Source organism: Marmota flaviventris, chromosome 15 (genome assembly GCF_047511675.1).
Source record: "Marmota flaviventris isolate mMarFla1 chromosome 15, mMarFla1.hap1, whole genome shotgun sequence".
Lineage (NCBI taxonomy): Eukaryota > Metazoa > Chordata > Mammalia > Rodentia > Sciuridae > Marmota > Marmota flaviventris.
The window spans coordinates 80,029,113-80,038,276 of NC_092512.1; positions in this window are offsets into that span (position 1 = coordinate 80,029,113).

Consider the following 9,164-nt stretch of genomic DNA (forward strand, 5'->3'; position numbering starts at 1 on the left):
ACTCAGCAGATGCTCACTAAATCATGACGATTAATTTATTCACCAGTGTCATTCAACTGGATATGTCCAGAGGACAAAAATATTTCAGAACAAGCAAATTATACTTCCCTTAGTATAAAACAGTTTTTCTGAATTTTCTCATGAACAATTCTTTCATGCTTTCAGTGTGATCTTGGCCGGGGACCAACCCAGAGACACTCTAAGGGACACAGGGAGGAGTGGGGGTATAAAATAATACATCAAAGCCCAGTGATCATAATTGAGCACATTGGACAATTTTTTTTCAATGAAAGGTAGACTCTGGGCCAATTTGTTCCCCAGACATGTAATGGAATAGCTGGTAATCACAAGTAATGCTGTTTCAACTTCAGGATAAGAAAGGGGCTTTTCCCTGAGAGCTCAGAAATATATTATTGTTACACATCAAAGAGATGTACAAGATCAGCAGGGAAAGGTTGGAGAGCTCCACAGAGCCAGGAGCATTCTCTCATCTCATTTCTGATGTGGCCCAAGTTAGCATTGCTCAAGTAATGTGACAAACGTCCCCAGTTTATTAAATAACTTTCTGAAAAACAGAATACAGATTTTTGAGCTCCCAATCGTGTCCTGAGATATCAAGATTTACAAAAAAATAATTAAGCAGATTTTCATTATAAGGAAACACCCCACCACCAATAAAATGTCTGTTCTGCTTGTGCTCAGAAAGCTGAGGACAAATTGACATTAAAATATATTTTACCACGAAAATTCAGCTGGTGCGTGTGAAAATACATTTTAAATCTCACAAATGCATGACTTTTGCAAATATTGTATTACATTAGCTGAGAATCAGACATGAATTTAGACAAATAGTCTTTGATTTCAAAGTGTTCTTACTTATTACAATAGTACATAACTGGATGTGGTTGTACTGTAATCCCAGAGACATGGGAGACTGAGGTAGGAGGATCAAGAGGCCAAGCAAGGCTATCAAGCTAGATGAAATAAGCCAATTCCCAGAAACCAAAGGCCAAATGTGCTCTCTGATATGTGGATGCTGACACAAAATAAGGGAGGGTGGAGACCAGATGTTCATTGGAGTAGACAAAGGGGAAGGAAGGGGAGGTAGGGATGGAAATGGGAAAGACAGTAGAGTGAATTGGACAGAACTTTTCTATGTGCATATATGAATACACGATCAGTGAAAATCTTCATCAGGCACTACCACAAGAATGGAATCCTAATTAGAGTCAGTTGTGCTCCATGTATGTACAATATGTCAAAATACACTCTAATGTTATGTATATCTAAAAAAGAACGAATTTTTAAAAAGTAGAGTTCAAGAACTGCCTGTCTGAATACAAAAGAAAAATAAATAAAAGGTCGAGGGATGTATGGGGATGTGGCTCAGTAGTAGAGCACAACTGGGTTCAATCCACAGTACCACAAGATATGTATATAAATATGATGTGATGTGATACATGAGATGGCAGCATTGTATAGAGGGCAATGAGATATTTTTGAGAGGAGGAGGTTTCAAGGAGGACTGATAGAAGACGTGTGTAGTTCTTCTGAAAAATAAATTGGGGAAGCAATTATTAAGAGGATCCAAAGGTATTTTAATCAATGGGAAAATTGAATATGCCTATCTCATGGGATGTAAGAAGACGGAAGCAAAAGGCAATTTCAATACTGGGCTTTGTGAGCCATCAGAGGAGTGGGAGAAGAAGTGCTGGGTGAAGATTAGGCAGGTCCAGGCTCCTGTAGAATGTGGCAGGGGTTTGAAGATGATGTAGATACCCTGGCTACATGCCAGTGATGAAATAATATGCTCACATTTGTATGTTCTAACTAATTTCTTACAGCAGTGCGGAAGATGGAAAGTAAATGGGAAAGTGAAAATATGTAACTGTTATCAGAAGCAAACACTCTGGGTAGAGGATGTTCTGGAGTGGTAAACAGCTGTACTTAGAGTTCCTTTAGGACATTAAAAGAGTAGGAGAAATTGATTGCAGGGCACTCTCCTGAGGAAGAGCATAGTGGGAGCATGGGGATTCTCACTAAAGAAATATGGCCACATATTTCATTTATTTATTATTAATAACTATTCAGATGTGTTTACTAAATGCAAAGAAACAGTAATTTGCTTTGCTGTTCAAAAACACAGTGCAATTGCTTTCACAGATAGGACAAGACCAGAGATGAAGTCAAAGGGCTGAACTAAAGCCAGGCTCCTGAAACCAGGTTCTGTGTTCTGTACTAGTTGCTTTGGGCTCACTTATACTGAGGTTATTTAGGGAGATCTTCCCAATTATCCTGCATAAGATGGTATAGCCCTTTGCATCTTTCACTGGATAGAATTTTGGTTATCAAAATATTCCAATGGAGCTGAGGTTTTAGCTCAGTGGTAGAGCATTTACCTGGCCTGCTTAAGTTCGTTCCTGAGTTCCAAACTTAGCACAAAACAAAATGAATGAAAATAAAAACAACAAATAAAAATGCAAACAATAAAAATAACAAAAACAAAAAAACTAATTTTTATGTAGTGTGAATAATTCTGAAAAGGACAATATCTTCTTGCACCAGCTGCTCATCATGGGTCAAAGCAATGAACACTGGAGATAAGAAAGCACACTCAAGATATCTATTATTAATTAATTATCTGTGCATTTTTCCCTAAAGCCATGCTGCTAGGGAACATAGGACTCTATCTGATGTGGGAGGAGATTTTATCTTCACTCCATTATGATTTCTTCAGAGGATAAGAATTGGAGAAAAGAAAGTGGGAGTGGCTGTTAATGCTGTTCAAACTAAAAGAAACCACAGCTACAACATCTTCAGAGGTCCAAGGAACCAAACTCTTTAAAATTAGAAATCGTCTAAACACTTATTGGCCTTCAATATTAGTCTCATGACATACACCATCTTCCTTTTTCTTTATTAACATGAAGCAATTAACAATTATTAATTGCATGTAAGTGAATAAATACATGTAATATGTGTTTATGTATAAAGTGTAAAAATATCTTACAAAATTATAAATTTTAAAGTACACATACAAATTAAAATTCTAAAGGATGAAATTATTCATAAAAATGTTATAACTCAAATATTATTTTTCTGTGCCTGATTAACAATCCTAATTAATACCTGGATTTTACAGATTCCACATTGGACACCGTTTGCACAAATAAATGATTAAAAAGTGACATTTCTTAGTTATGTAAAAGGCAATATTTTAGAATGCTATGTTTTCTCCAAATCAATTAAATGTGGTTATAAATTTTCAGGAACTTACTTTGTTATAAAAAGAAATACCACATTTAAACTTTTTAAATTTTATACCTGCTTCAACTTAGTACATAATTTGGAACTTTAAAAAGTAGATCTTTATCTACTTTCTTCTTAAAAGTTAATAACTGTTAAATTTATGTTCTTGTTGCTTAAAAAACACAAAATGTGCTTGCATGGAACTTTAAAGTCTACGTTCTTTAAATTTTGAAATGAAAATCTGCAATATCCTACGTATGAAACCAGGCAGAAACAATAATATAAAACTGCAAATACTCTTGCAGGTATTTCTATATTTTGGTTGACAAATACAAATTAATTTGTTTTGTAAACCTGTGGTCTTAAGTAATATGCAATTTATTATACAGAACTACATCACAGCAGTCCTGCATTGAATATTATTCCAGGCAACGTGCTTCAAACTCTATTTTATCTTTTACCTGCCCCCTTTCTGGATTAATTTGAATCCTGGCTTTCTCCTTAGCTGAATTCTAGTCTTTTGTCAAGTACTGTATAAGGCTTTTATCTATGTGAAGCCTCTGAAATCATTTCATCCAAAGATGAGTCCTCACTCTTTTGAACTCATGCTTTCATAAAATACTTATGTGTCCCTGAAACTCATCAGTACTCTATTTGGCATCACATGTAATGACATCACAAGTATTTAGTTCAATATCAACATTATTTAGCTTCCTCTTGTATATTGTTATTACAAGATTTTAATAATAGGCTATTGCTCTTTTCATTACTGATGATTATTAATTAATAGGACCTAATATAGTAGTTTGATCCTAGCAGACTTTCTTTCAACATTTGTAATTGTATTGGGGCTGAAAAAATAGCACCCAAAATACTGGTGCTTTCAGACATGCCTCTGATTTAAGGTCCCCTCTGATCTTTCCTTGTTTTTCTACCTCCTTGCACAGGGAGAGGCATTTTTGGAAATTTCTCATATCTATCCAATCAGATGTCCCCAAAGAAAAAACAATTGCTTTATATTTTCTTCCTGAAATTGTACTAATGAGAGAAGGCAAAACTCTGGTTGCAACAAGGTAGATTCAAGGCAAAACATCATGCCTAGATCTTAGAAGAACTTTGTCCTGGTCCCATATGTCTGCCCACAAAATAATTTATTAGCCCTCTGGAATTACCTGGATTGCCTATATCCCTACTCTCCTCTCCTCTGTAAGGAGAATGGTTAAGCTTCGACTTTCTCACTTTTTCAACTCCCACTCTGTGTATGGATCTCATGTTCTGGCACATTAAAATATTTGTATGTTTTTTTCCTGCTAATCTGTCTTTTCCAGTTTATTTCATGTAGTGAAATTATAAAACATTCAAGGAGGAAGTTAGAACTACAACTGGAACATATTCATAGATTATATTTCATCATAGAAAGAACTAAAATTATGTACATGTACAAATTATTGCACATAGTCACGTGTTATGTAAAAGTGGATCTAAGTCTGAGAAGCACACTATCAGGTGATTTTTATCATTATGGGAAGCTCATGTGGTACTCACATAAGCTGAGATGATTATGAAGACACCAGGTGACAAAGTATTTTGTCAAAGAGTAAAGTGCCATTATTCAGCGCAAGACTGTATATGTTAAAAGAAATATGTAGCTTCATAATCAACATAAAGATGTAGATCTTACTTTAATAAAGGCAAATATGAAAAGTGAGGAAAAATGAAAGTAAAAATTGTCTAGATTATACACACTTTTTCTGGTGAAATGTTTTTAAAAGCAGAATAATGGTAATCAGAGGCTGACTATATGTATACTAAATAATGTCTTGTTATGTGTATATTTTTCTGCTAAATTGTATATTTTATATTTGTCCCTAAAGCATTTTATGTAAGTTTCTTCCTTCATTTTTGCTTCTCACTAGACTTCTAAATCCCAGGCATTTTTTTAATTGCAACATTTTGTTTTCAAGAGCAGAAGTTTCTTAATCAATAAATCATTTATTTAAAACGGATTTATATTAGATACTCAAGGTGCTTTTAAAATGATATCATGTGTTCATTCTTCTTTATGTTTTTACAGAGAAGAAACCTCCTGACATCCACAATGCAATAGTCTGCCTTGATCTCATGTGCATCAATATCAGGTTTTCATTCTTATTCCTTATTAGTAGTCAAGAGAAAACAAAAATACGGAAATAATATATTCCATATATCTTTGACTCTAATATAATTTCCAGCAATGACGTACGCTAGAGAGAGCTTTAAACTTATTATTACGAGTTCTAAGTTACACATTAATAGCTTTACTTTTAATGAATTAATTAAATAGCTCTTGATATTTCATAAAATGTCTAGATTTCCTCACGGGCAAAGTGACAGTTACATATTTGGAGTATCTTATAGTTCCATGTTCCTGCAGATCTTGCCTGTGTGCAGAAGACACATGGATACTGTACTGAGCAGCTTAGGAACTCTACTCCCAACTGGGGACAGAGTCACCAAAGGCTCATTGCAAGAGAAAGAGAACCTACTGTCATGGAAATGAGGGTACACAGGTCACAATAGAATCTGATTGGGGACAGAAAAGGCCCAGTGGCCCAGGGCGGGACAGAGCTTCCAATCACTCCTGCAAGGTAGGCGGGCCTGCGACCCACTGGCAGAAGAGGAGCAGCCGCCTGCTGAGAGGCTGAGCCGCCCCCTCCCCTTGCGCCAGCATAGTAGAGGGAACTGGGACCAAAGACAGAGCAGGCCCAGCGGCCTGCTGAGGGGCAGAGCCGCCCCCCACCCCCCTCGCCTGCCAGGTAGGGGAAGGGTGACCACCGACAGAAAAGGCCCAGTGGCCCAGGGCGGGACAGAGCTTCCAATCACTCCTGCAAGGTAGGCGGGCCTGCGACCCACCGGCAGAAGAGGAGCAGTCGCCTGCTGAGAGGTTGAGCCGCCCCCTCCCCCTGCGCCGGCATAGTAGAGGGAACTGGGACCAAAGACAGAGCAGGCCCAGCGGCCTGCTGAGGGGCAGAGCCGCCCCCCACCCCCCTCGCCTGCCAGGTAGGGGAAGGGTGACCACCGACAGAAAAGGCCCAGTGGCCCAGGGCGGGACAGAGCTTCCAATCACTCCTGCAAGGTAGGCGGGCCTGCGACCCACTGGCAGAAGAGGAGCAGCCGCCTGCTGAGAGGCTGAGCCGCCCCCTCCCCCTGCGCCGGCATAGTAGAGGGAACTGGGACCAAACACAGAGCAGGCCCAGCGGCCTGCTGAGGGGCAGAGCCGCCCCCCACCCCCCTCGCCTGCCAGGTAGGGGAAGGGTGACCACCGACAGAAAAGGCCCAGTGGCCCGCGGCGGGACAGAGCTTCCAATCACTCCTGCAAGGTAGGCGGGCCTGCGACCCACCGGCAGAAGAGGAGCAGCGGCCTGCTGGGAGGCAGAGCCGCCCCCTCCCCCCCGCGCCTGCAAGGTAGTCGGAACTGAGACCACCATCAGAACAGGTCAGACCTGCAACCGAGAGACAGAACAGGCCCAGTGGCCTGAGGAAGGGTAGAGCCGCCCCCCCCCCCACACGCCTGCAAAGTAGGCGGACCTGCGACCCACTGGCAGTACAGCCCCAGAGGCCTTCAGAGGGGCAGTGCCGCTGCCTGCGCCTGCAAAGTAGGCAGAACTGCGACCACCGACAGAACAAGCCTAGCGGCCCGCAGAGGGACAGAGCCGCCGCCCGCGCCTGCAAGGACGGCGGACCTGCTACCGACTGGCAGAGCAGGCCCAGCGGCCTGCCGGCGTGGTAGGCACATTGCCCCAATTGGCGGAGGGGCAGAGCCGCCGCCCGTGCCTGCGAGGGAGACTTTGCAACTATACAAGACCAATATAAATATATAGGGGGAAAATTCAATAGCACAACAGTTTCACCAAGAAGAAAGGAACGCGAACAGTATGAAGAGACAAGGAAAGAAAGGACCACAAGCATTGCAGGTCAACTCAACTTTAGAAGAGGTAATAGCTGCAGCTGATGGAATGTCAGATAAAGAATTCAGGATATACATGCTTCAGATGATCTGGAGTCTCAAGGAAGACATCAGACAGCAAAATCAGACAATGAAAGATCACTTCAACAATGAATTACATAAACAAATCCAAGAAGCAAAAGATCAACTATACAGGGAAATAGAGGTTATAAAAAACAAACAAACAGAAATCCTAGAAATGCAGGAAGCAATAAGCCAACTTAAAAACTCAATTGAGAATACTACCAGCAGAGTAGAACACTTAGAAGACAGAACATCAGACAATGAAGATAAAGTATATCAACTTGAAAAGAACATAGACAGCTCAGCAAGACTGTTAAGAAACCATGAGCAGAACATCCAAGAAATATGGGATAACATCAAGAGACCAAATTTAAGAGTCATTGGGATACAGGAAGGAACAGAGTTTCAAACCAAAGGAATGAGCAATCTATTCAATGAAATAATTCGAGAAAACTTCCCAGATTTGAAGAATGAGACAGAACGCCAAATCCTAGAAGCCTACAGGACGCCGAATGTGCAAAATCATAAGAGACCCACACCTAGACACATTATAATGAAGATGCCCAACATACAGAACAAGGAGAGAATTTTAAAAGCTACAAGAGAAAGGAAGCAGATCACATTTAGGGGTAAGCCAATCAGGATAACAGCTGATCTTTCAACACAGACTCTGAAAGCTAGAAGATCCTGGAATAACATATTTCAAACACTGAAAGAAAATGGGTTCCAACCAAGAATTGTGTTTCCAGCGAAATTAAGCTTCAGGATGGAAGATGAAATTAAAACCTTCCACGATAAACAAAAGTTAAAAGAATTTGCAGCTAGAAAACCATCTCTTCAAAACATCCTTGGCAAAACATTACAGGAAGAGGAAATGGAAAATAACAATGAAAACCAACAGTGGGAGGTAGGACACTAAAGGGGGGAAAATAATCAAAGTGGAAAACAAACCATGTTTAGTAACATAAATAAACAAATATGGCTGGAAGAACAACCCATATCTCAATAATAACCCTAAATGTTAATGGCTTAAACTCACCAATTAAGAGACACAGGCTAGTAGAATGGATCACAAAACAAGACCCAACAATATGCTGCCTACAGGAGACGCATTTGATAGGAAAAGACATACATAGGCTGAAGGTGAAAGGTTGGGAAAAATCATATCACTCATATGGACTTCGGAAACAAGCAGGAGTATCCATACTCATATCAAATAAAATAGATTTTAAGCCAAAGTTAATCAAAAGGGATAAAGAGGGACACTACATACTGCTCAAGGGAACCATACACCAACAAGACATAACAATCATAAATATATATGCCCCAAACAATGGTGCAGCTATGTTCATCAAACAAACTCTTCTCAAGTTCAAGAGTCTAATAGACCACCATACAATAATCATGGGAGACTTCAACACACCTCTCTCACCACTGGACAGATCTTCCAAACAAAAGTTGAATAAGGAAACTATAGAACTCAATAACACAATTAATAACCTAGATTTAATTGACATATATAGAATATACCACCCAACATCAAGCAGTTACACTTTTTTCTCAGCAGCACATGGATCCTTCTCAAAAATAGATCATATATTATGTCACAGGGAAACTCTTAGACAATACAAAGGAGTAGAGATAATACCATGCATCCTATCTGATCATAATGGAATGGAACTGAAAATCAACGATAAAAGAAGGAAGGAAAAAGAATATATCACTTGGAGAATGAACAATAGGTTACTGAATGATCAATGGGTTATAGAAGACATCAAGGAGGAAATTAAAAAATTCTTAGAGATTAATGAAAACACAGACACAACATATCGGAATCTATGGGACACATTGAAAGCAGTTCTAAGAGGAAAATTCATTGCTTGGAGTTCATTCCTTAAAAAAAGAA